Below are 15,894 nucleotides of genomic sequence, written 5' to 3'. Positions count from 1 at the left end.
AACTCAGTGGTCAGGCACTAGGAAATGGACAGATTTTTCTGTGACTATTTTGACCCGAAATGCCGTCTGCATATTTTGCTCCACAAATGTTGCCTTACCCACTGAGCTCCTCCAGCAGTATGTTTTTTTTTCCAAATGGTGGTTCCATTGAAGGAACCATTGAAGATATACGAGACGCTGCCTCAAAAAGGCAGCCAGCATCATCAAAGATTCACATCACCCTGGCCACACTCTCATTTCACTCCTACCGTTGGGATGAAAGTACAGAAGTCTGAAAACTGTGACCTCCAGATTTAAGAACAGCTTCTTCTTAACAACCATCAGGATTCAAATGACAGAACACTACAAAACGCTAACTAAATTATGAACTATAGATTATCTTGACTGAATAAGTATTAGCATTTTAGCATTTTAGCATTAGTATTGGGGTTTTAAATGTATTGATTTATTTGTGTTTATTATATGTTACCTGTGAGCAACTACAGGCCTGATATGCTGCTGCAAGTTAGAATTTCATTATTTCATTGTCAGTACACATGACAATTAAACACTCTTGACACTTAAAATGTCAATCTATGGATGCCTTGCTGAATGCAGAAATTCAAAACATACAAACAGATGGTGCCACATCTTTCATTGCCCTCCACGCTTAGATTTCACAGAGATTCAGATGACAGATTCTACACTTCATGGGATTCTCCAGCAGTGCCTCATAGATCTAATGAAACATAACATAGCATCTGAGATCCCATTGATTTAAATCAGGATTCGAGAACCAGCAGATAAGAGAATGTTTTATTTTCAATTTACTTGCTTTTTTTTAATGCTATTAATTGGTTATTTGTTTTTGTGTGTACTATTTACATTATGTTCCATTTATTTGTTAATAAACTACTATAATATTTCAAAAGTATTTAATAATTATTATACTTTTTTTTAATATTTTATAATTTTGTCCTCTCACAGCCATATGAAAAAATGTTTTCTACATTTCCCATTGGAACAACTGTGCACACAAAAACAAGCAGTCTTGTTTCAATTTTTGCCTTTCACATTTTTATGCATTTATATAATTTCCTATATAAAAAAACGTTAGCATGAATGGAAACTACTTCTGTTAAAAATTCCAAAATATTGTAAAATATTATCACGTTGTTTAAAGTATAAACTATCTTGAAGAAATGTTTTCTTTGCCCTCGTTTAACTTGCACAATGGCAATTAGCAGCAACAGCTGTTGGTCTAACTGTTATAGTATTCACATCCTTACTGTGTCAGGAAGTTTCATGCTTGGGAACAACTCCATGGAAGTCAGTACATTGCATGTTCCCAGGACTTTACTTCCTCCTTTAATTTTCCCAACATTTACATCATAATGAGTAACATAATAATAGCTGCAAAAAATACAGGGCAGAACAAGACAATAAACTCTCCTGATAGTTCTCTGCAAGATTACACCCACAGTATTGTTTTTATTAATACTTTTGAATAAACAAGAGTGGTGTGGAAATGTAATGATAAAAGTTATGATAAATAATCACTCCTGAAATTGTGTTCAGTTTTGACTGAATGTTGCATGCAGAGCAGATGAGATATACAGTACATGAGTACCAGATTTCCAGCACGTTCCTGACCTTTGTGCTGCATTACAAAGTTGCAATATCAGAATGATCTAATATATAAAGATATCACACATCCTTCTGTGTAGAAACACAGGCTAAAGGGACATGCTTTTCATCTGAAAAAAAGCACTTTGAAAAGATAGAGATGTAAATAATTTCATATAACTTTGAAAATGCTCATGTCTGAATTTGGATAAAATCTGAGCAAATGAATTAAGGAATAAACTAGAAGTAAAATATAAGGAAGGGGGAAAAGGGATATAGACCTGACTTAAATAAGGAGGCACTGTACTACACCAAAAATAACAAGCAATAGACTGCAATAATTAGTAATCCTGGACAAAAAAATCTAAACTTACAAAGAGGAACTGGGCCAGAAGCAGACAATTTACAGGTTATGTAAAATATATTATTTAATATAAAGGGCTGGTAATCCAAAGTAATTTGGCATTTACATAGTAATATTTCAGAGACCATTCCCAGTTTAATAACATACTTGCATAAAGCTGCATAAATGCTGATTCTAAAAAAGTATTCTCAAATGAATGCATTTGCTGTTTTATTCTGTTATTTTCCTGAAATCCAGCTGTATCACCATCTGTATGGAACTTCAAATGTTACATGCAGTTTACAGCAGAAAGCCAGGGGAAACACACACTGGCTAAGCCTTTTCTGAAAAAAATAATGGGAAATGAACAAGATATTTGAAAAATGGACATGACTCAACGTAGGAGGAAACATTCTGTGCATTGTACATCTCTGGTTAATGCATGGAAATGGCACTGCGTGTCCAAGGAACCTCCAAATTTGAAGATGTTGATGGATTTGGGCATTGATTGTTCATTAAACTCGCCAGAGAGAGTTAAGTCTATTAGTTAATAGCATAAAGTACTGGAGTAACTCAGCGAGGCAGGCAACATCCATTTGATAGGCAACATTTTGGTTTACTGAAATATTGCCTATCCATTCCCTCCACAGACACAGCTGATGGTGAAATTTAAAAGTACATGTAAGAGGAGTGACTACTCCACCTGTCAATTTGTTCATGGCTGATCTTTTACCTCAACATCATTTCCCTGAAATATCTCATATCCATCAATTCACATAGTTTAGTTTAGAGATGTCGTGCCATAACAGGCCCTTCGGCCCACTGAGTCCACGCCAACCAGTGATCCCCATACATTAACACTATTCTCCACACACTGGGGGCAATTTACAACTTTACCAAGCCAATTAACCTACATACCTGTACGTCTTTGGAGTGTGAGAAGAAACTGGAGCTTCCGGGGAAAAATCACACAGGTCACAAAGTGAACGAACAAACTCCGAACAGACAGCACCGATAATCAGGACTGAACCCGGGTCTCTGCTTCAGTTTAGTTTATTGTCATGTATACCGAGGTACAGTGAAAAGCTTTTGATCCATGCTAACCAGTCAGCAGAAAAACAAAACATGACTACAATCGAGCCATTTACAGTGTAATAGATATATGATGAGGACATAACATTTAGTGCAAGGTAAAGCCAGCGAAGTTCGATCAAGGTCCACAATCAATCACAATCACAATAATCAATCACAATCACAACACAATAATACTTTATTAGCCAAGTATGCTTTGCAACATACGAGGAATTTCATTTGCCAAGTCAGTCATACAAATAAAAAGCAACGGAGCACACAAAATATATTTTAACATAAACATCCATCACAGTGACTGTTCCACATTCCTCACTGTGATGAAAGGTGAAAAAAAAGTTCAAATTTCTTCCCTTTTTGCGGAAGGGGACATCGAGCCCTCCATTGACAGGACGATCTTGACTCCCGTAGCAAACGGCATTTGGGCCCTCCGCATCGAGGCGATTAATTCCCGCATCGGGGGGGATGTCAGCTCCCCCGTGCTGGCGATCGGACCCTGCGTTAGGGCTGGTTGAGCCTCTGCATCGTTGGAGCTTCCTGACTCAGCCTCTCTCGAGACTGCAATCTCACGATGGTAAAGTCCGCAGGTTGGAACAATCCCAGGCAATTAATCGACTCCGATGTTAAGTCCACGATTGCGGTGGGGATCAAAGTCAGTCCAAGGAGGTCTCCAGCTCCATCGATGGTGGGCCGCAGAGTGACTGGAGAGACAATCCGGAAAACAATTGCATCTCCGGCAAGGTAAGAAACTGAAAATAAAAGTCTGGAGTTCACCAATGAGGCAGATAGTAGTTCAGCACTGCTCTCTGATTGTAGTGAGATGATTCAGCTGCCAGATAACAGCTGGGAAGAAAATGTCCCTGAATCTGTGGGGTGCATTTTCACACTTCTATATCTTCTGCCTGATGGGAGAGGGAGAAGAGGGAGTGGCCAAGGTGAGACTCATCCTTGATTATGCTGCTGGCCTTGCCGAAGCAGCATGAGGTATAAATGGAGTCAGTGGAGTCGTTCATGTGATGGTCTGGGTTGAGTCCACAATTCACTTCAATTTCTTGTGGTCTAGGATGGAGCTGTTCCCAAACCAAGCTGTGATGCATCCTGATAAAATACTTTATGTAGGGCATTTGTAGAAGTTGGTGAGAGTTGCAGGAGCCATGCCAAAGTTCCTGAGCCTTCTAAGGAGGAAGAGGCATTGGTGTGCTTTCCTGTTCGTTGCTTCAATATTAGTGGTCCAGAAGTTTTTTGTTGACATTGACTACTAGGAATTTGAAGTTTCCAACCACCTGTACTTTGGTGCCTTTAATGCAGTCTGGGGTATGTGTACCGCTTCGCTTCCAGAAGTCAATCACTATCACCTTTATCTTGCTTACAATTAGAGAAAGGTTGTTGGCTCATTGTCCCAAACTTATCAAACTGAATATCCAAAAATCTACCCATCCATGTCTTGAATGTGTTCACTGCCTGAGTCTCAACAGCTATTTTCCCCCAAATTTCAGTGCGTGAATAAATGACTGCACATCTCATGATTTAAGGGCCAGCTCAGCTAGGGGACAAAATCCCTGCATCTACCCGGTCACACCTTAGGTAGATAGAATAAACAGAGACAAATTACTATCCCAGAAGCATGTCAGATGGGTCCTATATAACACCAGTAAATAGCTAATACTGCTCAAATGGCTGGCGTTTTTACGGACATTTTCAACCTCCCACTTCTGAGGTCCGAGGTTCCCATCTGCTTCAAAAGGGCATCAATTATACCAGTGCCAAAGAAGAGTAAGGTGACGTGCCTCAATGACTATTGACCAGTGGCACTAATGCCTGTGGTGATGAAGTGCTTTGAGAGGTTGATCATGGGGCAAATCAACTCCTACCTCGACAAAAACCTGGACCCACTGCAGTTCGCTTAGCACCACAACAGATCAATGGTGGATGCGATCTCGCTGGCCCTCCACGCCGCTCTGGACCACTTGGACAACAAAAACTCATATGTCAGGCTGATTACAGCTCGGCATTTAATACAATCATCCCCTCCAAACTGGTTACCAAACTCGCAGAACTGGGTCTCTGCGCATCCCTCTGCAATTGGATCCTCGACTTCCTCATTCACAGACCACAGTCTGTTCGTATTGGTGGAAATGTGTCAGCCTCGATAACAATCAGCACGGGAGCACCTCAAGGCTGTGTGCTCAGCCCCCTGCTGTACTCACTCTATACTCATGACTGCGTAGCCGGTCATAGTGCGAACTCCATCATCAAGTTCGCTGATGACACCACTGTTGTGGGACGTATCACTGATGGGGATGAGTCAGAATATAGAAGAGAGATCGAGCAACTGTCCATATGGTGCCAGCACAATAACCTGGCCCTCAACACTAGCAAAACCAAGGAACTGATTGTGGACTTTGGAAGGAGTAGGATGGGGACCCACAGTCCCATTTATATCAATGGGTCGATGGTTGAAAGGGTCAACAGATTCAAATTCCTGGGCGTGCACATCTCTGAAGATCTTTCCTGGTCCGAGAACACTGATGCAATTATTAAGAAAGCACATCAGCGCCTCTACCTCATGAGAAGATTACGGAGGATCAGTTTGTCAAGGAGGACTCTCTCTAACTTCTACAGCTTCGTGGCTTGGTTCGGCAATTTGACCGCCCAGGGGAGGAAAAGACCACAAAAATTAGTAAACACTGCCCAGTCCATCATCGGCTCTGACCTCCCTTCCATCGAGGGGATCTATCGCAGTCGCTGCCTCAAAAAGGCTGGCAGTATCATCAAGGACCCACACCATTCTGGCCACACACTCATCTCCCTGCTACCTTCAGGTAGAAAGTACAGGAGCCTGAAGACTGCAAGGACCAGGTTCAGGAATAGCTACTTCCTCACAGTTATTAGGCTATTAAACTTGGCTCGGACAAAACTCTGAGCATTAATAGCCCATCATGATCAGCCATGATCATATTGAATGGCGGTGCAGGCTCGAAGGGCCGAATGGCCTACTCCTGCACCTAATTTCTATGTTTCTATTATCTGTTATTCGCACTTTATCAGTTTATTTATTCATGTGTGTATGTACGTATATAATGATATATGAACACACCGATCTGTTTTGTAGTCAATGCCTACTATGTTCTGGTGTGCTGAAGCAAAGCAAGATTTTATTGTCCTATTAGGGACATATGACAATAAACTCTCTTGAATCTTGAATCTTGAATCGTGAATCCCAATAAATGCCAACATATAGCTTGCCTTTCTAATAGATGGCTGAACTTACATATGAGCTTTCGGTGATTATACAATGACATCCTCGACCCCCTGAATACAAATATTGTTCAATCTCCCGCCATTTATATACACTCTGCATTTCTATGTTAACTAACATATTCATGTTTCACCATACTATCTTTTAAATACATCTGTAGCTCTGAAGATATTTGCTGCGTATAGATGCATTCATGAAAACATTATACCTACCCACACCCTCGTGGCTGCCAGCAACTAGTTTGTGCAGAAATGAAGACAAAGATCTTTCAGCATCCAACACAAACACTCACTGTAAATTTGAATAATTACAAAAAGCACCATTTCATTGTATCAATAACCAGAAGAAATCAATCAATAGCTAACCTACAATGGCTGATGAGCTTTAACTAGTGGTTATAGGTACCATCATCCCTTCTGCTGAATGGGTAATCAGCTGTAGGAAATTAAAGGGTGAGGCACGTAACACCATGGGCCTACTATGGATGCAATAAACAGATAGCATGGGCAGAAAGGCCTGTTTCTGTGCTGTACATCACTACAACTATCTGTAGTATTGAGCACCAGTTTCGCAGTGATGGCTCCAATTAATATTGCTAAGTAACTCACATCACATTCTACTCACTCTGCCTACTTCTCAAGGTGTTAGCTGCTGACTAACTCCATTATTAAATGGCACCTAATGTGCCTCATGCTACTGTTGTGCACCCACCATTGGTCACTATATTGGAACCATATGCAGTTTATCAAACAGATCACTATCCAATATTCTGGTCAAAAAAGAGAATCCAGCCTCCAATTAAAATTTTGCAATAGGAAGTTGACAAGAGTACTGTCCCAAATGTTATTAAACTTGATGAATGTTAAGATCATGACTGCATCAGAAATTATTGGTTGAAATGAGATTGAAGACTTTTCCGTGCAATCAAAAGAAAGAAAATGAAGAACTGAAATAAACACAGACAACACTGGTTATACCTTTTTTGCAGGCAGGAAGCATCTGCTGGAGGTGGGGGGGGGGGGGGGGGGGGGGGGGGGGAGAGACATAGTTAATGTCTCAGCTTGATGACCCTTAATCACAGCTGAAATAATCGAGTTTGTCATTACAATGAGGGTGGAAGAGGGATGCTTAGGTCATAAGGAATATCTTTGGTAGGGCATGACCATAATTGCTCGTTGATAGATTGATGAAAGAAGTTGGAGAAATATAAAACAAAATAAAAAAATAAAGCTGGGAAATATAGGTCACCATTGCAGGAAATGTCAACCAGGTCAGACAACATTTTAGTAGTATTGAAAGAGAAGAACTGGGCTAATATCACAGAAAGATAACATTGCAGTTAAAAGGCCACTTCTTGCTACTGTTGTGGGTGGCACGGTGGCACAATGGTAGAGGTGCTGCCTTACAACACTTACAGTGCCAGAGACCTGGGTTTGATCCCGACTATGGGTGCTTGTCTGTACGGAGTTTGTACATTCTCCCCGTGATCTTGTGAGTTTTCTCCGAGATCTTCGACTTCCTCCCACACTTCAAAAACATACAGGATTGTAGGTTAATTGGCTTGGTTAAAAGTAAATAGTCACTAGTGTGTGTCAGATAGTGTTAATGTGCAGGGATCGCTGGTCGGTGCAGACTCGGTGGGCCAAAGGATCTGTTTCCCCGCTGTATCTCTAAACTAAACTAAGCTTCTAATATAAACAAAGAAAGTGAGCTTCCTGGCATAATTGAATTCAATATCAAGTCTGGAAGGTTACAATGTACCACGATGGACGATAAGATATTATTCTTCAATCTGATGCTGGATGTCAATAGCGAAGTGTAAGAAGCCACAGAGAGAGAGATTAGACTGGGAGTTAGACGAAGAATTAAAGAACCATATGAACTGCAAAATGATTATCCAATTTACATTTGGCATCCCCAGTTGACTAAATCGCAAGCAGTGAAGGTGTTACACTAGATCAGAGGAACTGCAGTGCATTGCTGCTCCACCTGAGTTGATGACTTTACATTTATTTTATTCTAATTTGTTTTTAATGTCCAATGTTTCATTACATCTTTGTAATGCTTTGCAAAACATTACTGTTTTATATGTATTTACCATATCCAATTAAAAAAAATTACCTATGGCATCTCTTGCACGGTGGTGTCTTTCTTAGCAGGCAGTTCTATTTTGGTGCATTAACAATTAAATAAAAATGATAGGGAGATGAATGTCAGCAGCAAGTGTATATCAGGAAAGAGAATACTACTTCCCAAAAACAGTGAGACCAGAAATATGCCAAGAGAATACTACTTCCCAAAAACAGTGAGACCAGAAATATTAGGTGATAAAATTTCAGACACAAAATCTGCTGCACCTTGTTTCAAGTGCTGAGTATTTCCAGATAAACACTGGAACTGAATAAGGATCCACACTGTGTGATGTTCACAAAACTGCTTTAGGTGTGGGCATGAAAACCATGCCAGTCAAACGTAGTAAATTAACAGAAAGGAAATGAAGTAAATTATTGTAGCCGGAATCTCGTTTGATTTTCCAAGCTTCAAACAATCAACAATTTTGGTATCAAAACACCTTTCAGGTTAGAAACTAGATGGGAATTCAAGAGAAATTTTAATTGTTTTTGTTTCCCTCAACAGTCAATAGTAGCCCAGTGAAAATCTTTAATTAAAAATGTATTTGAGATTCTGACATTTTAGAGCTGCAGGCAAGTAAACTTAAAGTAAACATGAGAATAACAAATTTTCAACAGTACTGAAATACACCTTCTGCTGTAACTGGAAGAATGTTTTAAATGCTAATTTATCATACTGTTTACTGCATAAACCTACTCGCCGGAGATCTTTTGCATCCAATTGGAGGGGCCAGTAAAATGAAATTGTTGTCATTTTCTCTTTTAACCTGAAAAGTTACATTTAATATTAATTAAGCTTTCATATGCATATAATCATAAAACTCACAGATGCCTCCCCTTCACAAAAAAATCTATTTATAATTCATCACAACACTGACATCAAGTGATAATTTGGTTTCCTTGAGTACCAAACCTCGTGCAGACTTGTATTACTAAATCATGTTTCTAACACTGAGCACCATTATATACAAGATTTATTCTGTGTGGGAAAAAAGTAAAATATTTTGTCGGAGAAACATCTCAAGCAGAAAATATCAACAACTTGGATACATCTAAATGAAATTTAAATTGCATTTGTAGCAAAAAACAGAGAGACATCATTCCCCTAAATATCAAGTCGTCTGATACCTTTGAAGATTGACATCTCCCTGTTTTTGTTTCATGCACTGCAAAATGTATTGCAATTTGTGGAATTATTTAGCTCTTAACAATTGTTTTTCAAGATGTTATCAAAGAGATGATTCAGCCTGTTAGTAACATAACTTAATGTGATATCTTTGCTGTTGTCGCAAAGCACTGTGGAACATAAAGGAAAGGAGAGTTTGCAAGTACAATTACAATTAACACTGCAGCCAGTGGAAGGTCATAACACTCTCGATCAGTCAGATGGATCTCCATTTCTTTTTGTAGAAAATGTCCTTTGCTGGTTGTTGTACCTCATGAACAGAACAGTTCAGCAGATGTTGCACTTAGAAACATAAAAAACATAGGAGTAGGCCATTCGGCCCTTCGAGCCAGCACCGCCATTCACTATGATCATGGCTGATCATCTAAAATCAGTACCCTGTTCCTGTTTTTACACAATATCCCTTGATTCCTTTAGCCCTAAGAGCTAAATATAACTCTCTTGAAAACATCCACTGTCTTCTGTGGCAGAGAATTCCACAGATTCAAAACTTTCTGGGTGAAATTTGTTTTCCTCATCTCAGTCCTAAATGGCCTATCTCTTATTCTTAAACTGTGACCACTGGTTATGGACTCCCCAACATCAGGAACATTGTTCCTGCTTCTAGCCTGTCCAATCCTTTAAGAATTTGAAATGTTTCTATAAGATCCTCTCCCATCCTTCTAAATTCCAGTGAATGCAAGCCCAATCGACCCATTCTTTCATCATATGTCAGTCCCACCATCCTAGGAATTAACCTGGTGAACCTACGCTGCACTCCCTCAATAGCAACAATGTCCTTCCTCAAATTAGGAAACCAAAATTGCACACAATATTCCAAGTGTGGTCTCACCAGGGTCCTGTATAACACCAGGGTCCTGTACAGGTCCTGTAGGTACTCCTTGCTCCTAAACTCAAATTCTCTTGCAGTGAAGGCCAACATGCCATTAGCTTTCTTCACTGCCTGCTGTACCTGCAAGCTTACTTTCAGTGACTGATGTACAAGCACACCCAGGTTTTGTTGCATCATTCAGATCTACTTTCCTGTTCTTGCCACCAAAGTGGATAACCTCACATTTATCCACATAAAAGATGCCAGTGGACAAATCACGATGCAGCATATATAGCAAGTAGCAATTTGAATAAACTATCTAGTTATTGAGAGCATGTCCACAACAACATATTTTGGCATTGTGCCTAATTTGTTAGGTTAAGAGCCATTGAGCCACGCGGAATCTGTGTGCCACAACTGGAGATTGTTCAGCAATGAGAAACTACATCTTAAAATGCCCAAATGAGCCCATTTTGAAAAACTTGTAAATCATAGATTTTCTCCATTGATCCAAGACACAGGGTCTGTTACCTGTTTTCCTTCACTGTCTGACCTACTGAGTTCCTCCATCAGTTCATTTTTACTCACTCATCTCTGTCCATTCCTGTGCTTTAGATCTGAATCTGAAGGGGACGAATAAGAAGACTACATACGCTACAAAAGTACACTGCATGGTTGATGACAGGGAAGAAAAGGTGCACTCGGAGATGAGATCAATGAGTTGGTTAGGTGGGCAGAACGAGTTAGCAAATTGAATTTAATGCAGCAAAATCTAACTTGGAACACTTGGAGAAGATAAATTAGTCATGGAAATACATAATAAATGGCAGGCTACTGAGAAATGTAAAATAACAGTGGTGCTTTGTGTGTGCACATTTGAAGTTCCCAGGAGAGGTACGTAAAATGATTAAAAAGGGATAAAGGATGCTTTCCTTTATTGGCTGAGGCATAGAGTATAATGACAGGGAAATTATGCTGGAAAAGTGTAAAACAATTTAGGACATAGCTTTAGTATTATGCACAGTTCTGTTCAGCACAATTCGGTATTGTCGTAATATCACATGAGAGTGAACATCAGAGATTAACAGGGTGCCCCCAGCACTGGAAGATTTTAGCTCTATAAAGAGTCAAATGTATTTCTATTGGAACAGAGGAAGTTCAGAGTAGTTTCAATTGATCTGTGTTAAAAAGCCAGGGAGCATGTATTTCGAATAGAACTCTAAAACATTGGCAGAAGAATTAGAAGTTAGTTGAAGACAATACCTGTTGCCTAAAGATGTGGCAGATACTTGGAATTCATTGTCTGAATGGGTGATAGAAGCACTTACCCTAATTTTAAAATATTTTGATAAGGACTTCCTGAGCTGGAAAATGGCATAAGGACGGTGTGTTCATTTTTGGGTAGCTCCAATACATTCCATTTTTGGGTGGGTCATTTTGTGTCCAGAATTTCCACAATTCTATGATATTATCAAGGATAAACAGAGTGACCACAACACAATGTGTTGGATCTCGGTGGGTCAGAGAGCATGGACAGACTGTCCATTTTCTTCACCAATGATGTCTAATTGGTATGTTAGCTTTCATTGCAAAAGGATTTGAGTATAGGAGCAGGGAGGTTCTACTGCAGTTGTACAGGGTCTTGGTGAGACCACACCTGGAGTATTGCGTACAGTTTTGGTCTCCAAATCTGAGGAAGGACATTATTGCCATAGAGGGAGTGCAGAGACGGTTCACCAGACTGATTCCTGGGATGTCAGGACTGTCTTATGAAGAAAGACTGGATAGACTTGGCTTATACTCTCTAGAATTTAGGAGATTGAGAGGGGATCTTATAGAAACTTACAACATTCTTAAGGGATGCAGGAAGATTGGACACAAGGCTAGATGCAGGAAGATTGTTCCCGATGTTGGGGCCAAGTCAGTTCATTGGCTATATTTAAGAGGGAGTTAGATGTGGCCCTTGTGGCTAAGGGGATCAGGGGGTATGGAGAGAAGGCAGGTACGGGATACTAAGTTGGATGATCAGCCATGATCATATTGAATGGCGGTGCAGGCTCGAAGGGCCGAATGGCCTACTCCTGCACCTAATTTCTATGTTTCTATGTATGTTTAATCCAATGAGTTCCTCCAGCACTTTGTGATATGCTCAAGATTCCATTATCTGCTGTTTCTTGTGTCTCCATAAATGTATGATGTCTTAAAATCAATCTTGTGATATCTGACCAATAATCAACAACAAACAATAGTTGGTCAGCATCAGAAGTGATATAAAGCTCCTACTGTTACAATGTGTAAGAATGAACTGCAGATGCTGGTTTAAACTGAAGATAGATCCAAAACATCACCCATTCCTTCTCTCCAGAGATGCTGCCTGTCCCATTGAGTTACTCCAGCTTTTTGTGTCTATCCTACAGTTAAAAATTCCTTTCCAAGTTGCACTTAATTTAGATTTTGCTGATTATTCATTACCAATAGGTTAAAGACCAGAAATTCCAGCAATTATCTACATAACTCACATCAGAATTACCTTCACCAGGCCATTCTCTCAAACACCATCACTGGCATCATCACTTCCGGCTCCCTGCCCTCCCAAGCCTCTAACCTCATCGTTCCCCAGCCCCACACGGCCCGATTTTACCTTCTCCCCAAAATCCGCAACCCTGACTGTCGTGGCAGAACCATTGTTTCTGCTTGTTCTTGTCCCACAAACTTATTTGCACATACCTCTACTCCATCCTATCACCCCTGGTCAAATCCCTATTTCCGACATCTCCCTACCATTTCTAGATCTCACTATCTCCATCGCAGGTAACAGACTACTGACCAACATCTACTACAAACCCACTGACTCCCATGGCTATCTGGACTACATTTCCCACCCTGCTTCCTGTAAGGACTCTATTCATTACTCCCAATTCCTCCGTCTACTCCGCATCTGCACCCAGGATTAGGTTTTCCAAACCAGGGCATCGGAGGTCCTCATTCTTTAGGGAATGGGGATTCCCCTCTTTGACTATAGATGAGGCCCTCACCAGGGTCTCCTCAATATCCCGTAGCTCACGCTCTCACTCCCCATCCCCCCACTCGTAACAAGGACAGAGTTCCCCTAGTCCTCACCTTCCACCCTACCGGCTGTCACATACAACAGATAATCCTCCGACATTTTCGCCACCTCCAATGGGATTCCACCACTGGCCACATTTCCCCATCTCCTCCCCTTTCGGCTTTCTGCAGCGATCACTCCCTCCGTAACTCCCGGGTCAATTCGTCCCTTCACACCCAAACCACCCCCTCTCCCTTGCAACCGCAGGAAATGCTACACTTGTTGCTTTACCTTCCCCCTTGACTCCATCCAAGGACCCAAGCAGTCTTTCCAGGTGAGGAAGAGGTTCATCTGCACCTCCTCCAACCTCATCTATTGCATCCGCTGCTCTTGGTGTCAACTGTTCTTGTCATCGGTGAGACCAAGCGCAGGCTTGGCGTTTGCTTCGCCCAACACCATCGCTGAGTTCGCATTAACCAACTTGACCTCCCGGTGGCTCAGCACTTCAACTCCCCCTCCTATTCTGAATCCGACATTTCTGCCCTGGGCCTCCTCCATGCCCAGAGTGAGTCCCACCGCAAATTGGAGGAGCAGCACCTCATATTTTGCGTGGGCAGTTTACACCACAGCAGTATGAACATTGACTTCTCCAATGTCAGGTAGTCCTTGCTTTCCCCCTCCTTCCCATCCCCTTCCCAGCCCCTTTCCAGCTCTCCCACAGCCCACTGTCTCTGCCTCTTCCTTTCTTCTTCCCCCCACCCCCTCCTCCACATTAATCTGAAGAAGGGTCTCGACCCGAAGCATCACCTATTCCTTCGCTCCATAGATGCTGCCTCACCCGCTGAGTTTCTCCTGCATTTTTGTCTACCTTCAACTGAAACATCAGTCACCTGAACAGCCTCATTTTTCAATACAAGGTCCTGCACGGTCCTTCTTCTACATGGATTATCCACAGACTGTTTCAAGAAGCACTCTTGGATGTACCTATCAAATTCTTCCCCGTCTAAGCCTTGTGCACTAAGTCCCAGTCAATATTGGGGAGGTTGAACTCACCCACTACAACAACTCTGTTGTTTTTGCACATTTCTGTAATCTGTCTGCATATCTATTTCTTTATGTCCCACTGGCCATTAGAGTGATTGTATCATTGTTAAACCCAACCTAAATAACCTCAGTGGATGAACCCTCCAGTATGCCTTCTCGGAGTGCCATTGGGACATTCTCCCTGAAGAGTAAAGCAACTGTTCTACCTCTTTTACCTCCATCTCTATCACATGTGAACATCCTAGTAAGTGCCATAACATCGTAGGATGGGGGGAATTTTCAGGAGGGGGAGAGAGGGAATTGATGGAAACATGCAGAGAATATGTTATAGAAAAAGTTAGCTGAGGAGTAGGAATGTTTTGAACACCAGCATAAATTGATTAGGCCAAATGCTCTTTTATTGTGTGCAAGGTGTATGAAGTATGAACCAGGGTTGACAATTTGTATGATCTGGATTCTCTAGGACTCCAGTGCACGAAACAGAAGTCAGAGAGCACCATGTGGGCATTTGTGGAAGAGAATGTAAATGTAGAATAAATGCAAGCTTTCAGTACCCAACCAAATCATTTACCAAGCAAATGACACAATGGAAAGTGTTGCTGTCAACCAGTTTTATGTTTACATCCTGCCTTTTGCGAAGTTGTCACATCACCCACAGTTCACGTTGCTTCCCACACATGGATGTTTCTAACAAGACACATATTAAACTATACTTTTCTATTAACATTCTTAGATTTTATATTCAAGTTGCATTACTACTTAGCGATTGATTGCATGATTGTCATTGCAAGTATGAACCCCAGCAATTTGGATTATGCTTTAATGACTAGTTGATAAAATTTGGGTGCAAAAACCTGTGAAAGATTTTACTGAAAGAACGACTCAGAAATTATAAACATTAGGTTTCCCTAGAGGCTGTTCCTATATTCTAGTCATCTATAGTCTAGTCATCCATGCATGCAGATAAAAAAGAATGGAAAGGGTAGGAAAGATGTGAGTCAGGGGTGGAGGTGGATAGTGGCATTTAAGAGGCTTTTAGACAGGCACATGGATTTGGAAGTATTGGAGGGACATAGATCACATACAGAGATAGGAGATTAGTTTAACCTGGCACCAAGTTCAGCATAGGCATTGTGAGGTGATGGGCCTGCTCCTGTGCTGTAGTGATTTTTAAAAAAAAAAAGCAAGACCAGATTAATTAGTTTCAGATTAAATAGGATAGATTGGTGTTCAAACAAATTAAAATCAAAAACACATTTGTTACTTTTCATTTGAGACCCAACAATTGAGAATGGTTCTCAATTGTGCATGTGCACAAGTCTACACTCCATCACAAAATCGCACAGTAAATATCTTGCAACATAAACTCTGTTTAAATG

The 15,894-nt window shown here is 40.9% G+C and overlaps 1 protein-coding gene across 1 annotated transcript in view; it reads right to left on the bottom strand.

Annotated features, from left to right (window-relative positions):
* The window catches only part of thsd7ba (thrombospondin, type I, domain containing 7Ba), a 743,639-nt gene that overhangs the window by 362,325 nt on the left and 365,420 nt on the right, over positions 1 to 15,894 (bottom strand). The gene's annotated exons all lie outside the window — the stretch shown is intronic.

This window comes from Leucoraja erinacea, chromosome 7 (assembly GCF_028641065.1).
Source record: "Leucoraja erinacea ecotype New England chromosome 7, Leri_hhj_1, whole genome shotgun sequence".
In the NCBI taxonomy this organism is placed as follows: domain Eukaryota; kingdom Metazoa; phylum Chordata; class Chondrichthyes; order Rajiformes; family Rajidae; genus Leucoraja; species Leucoraja erinaceus.
This window is presented reverse-complemented; position numbering and strand designations above follow the sequence as displayed.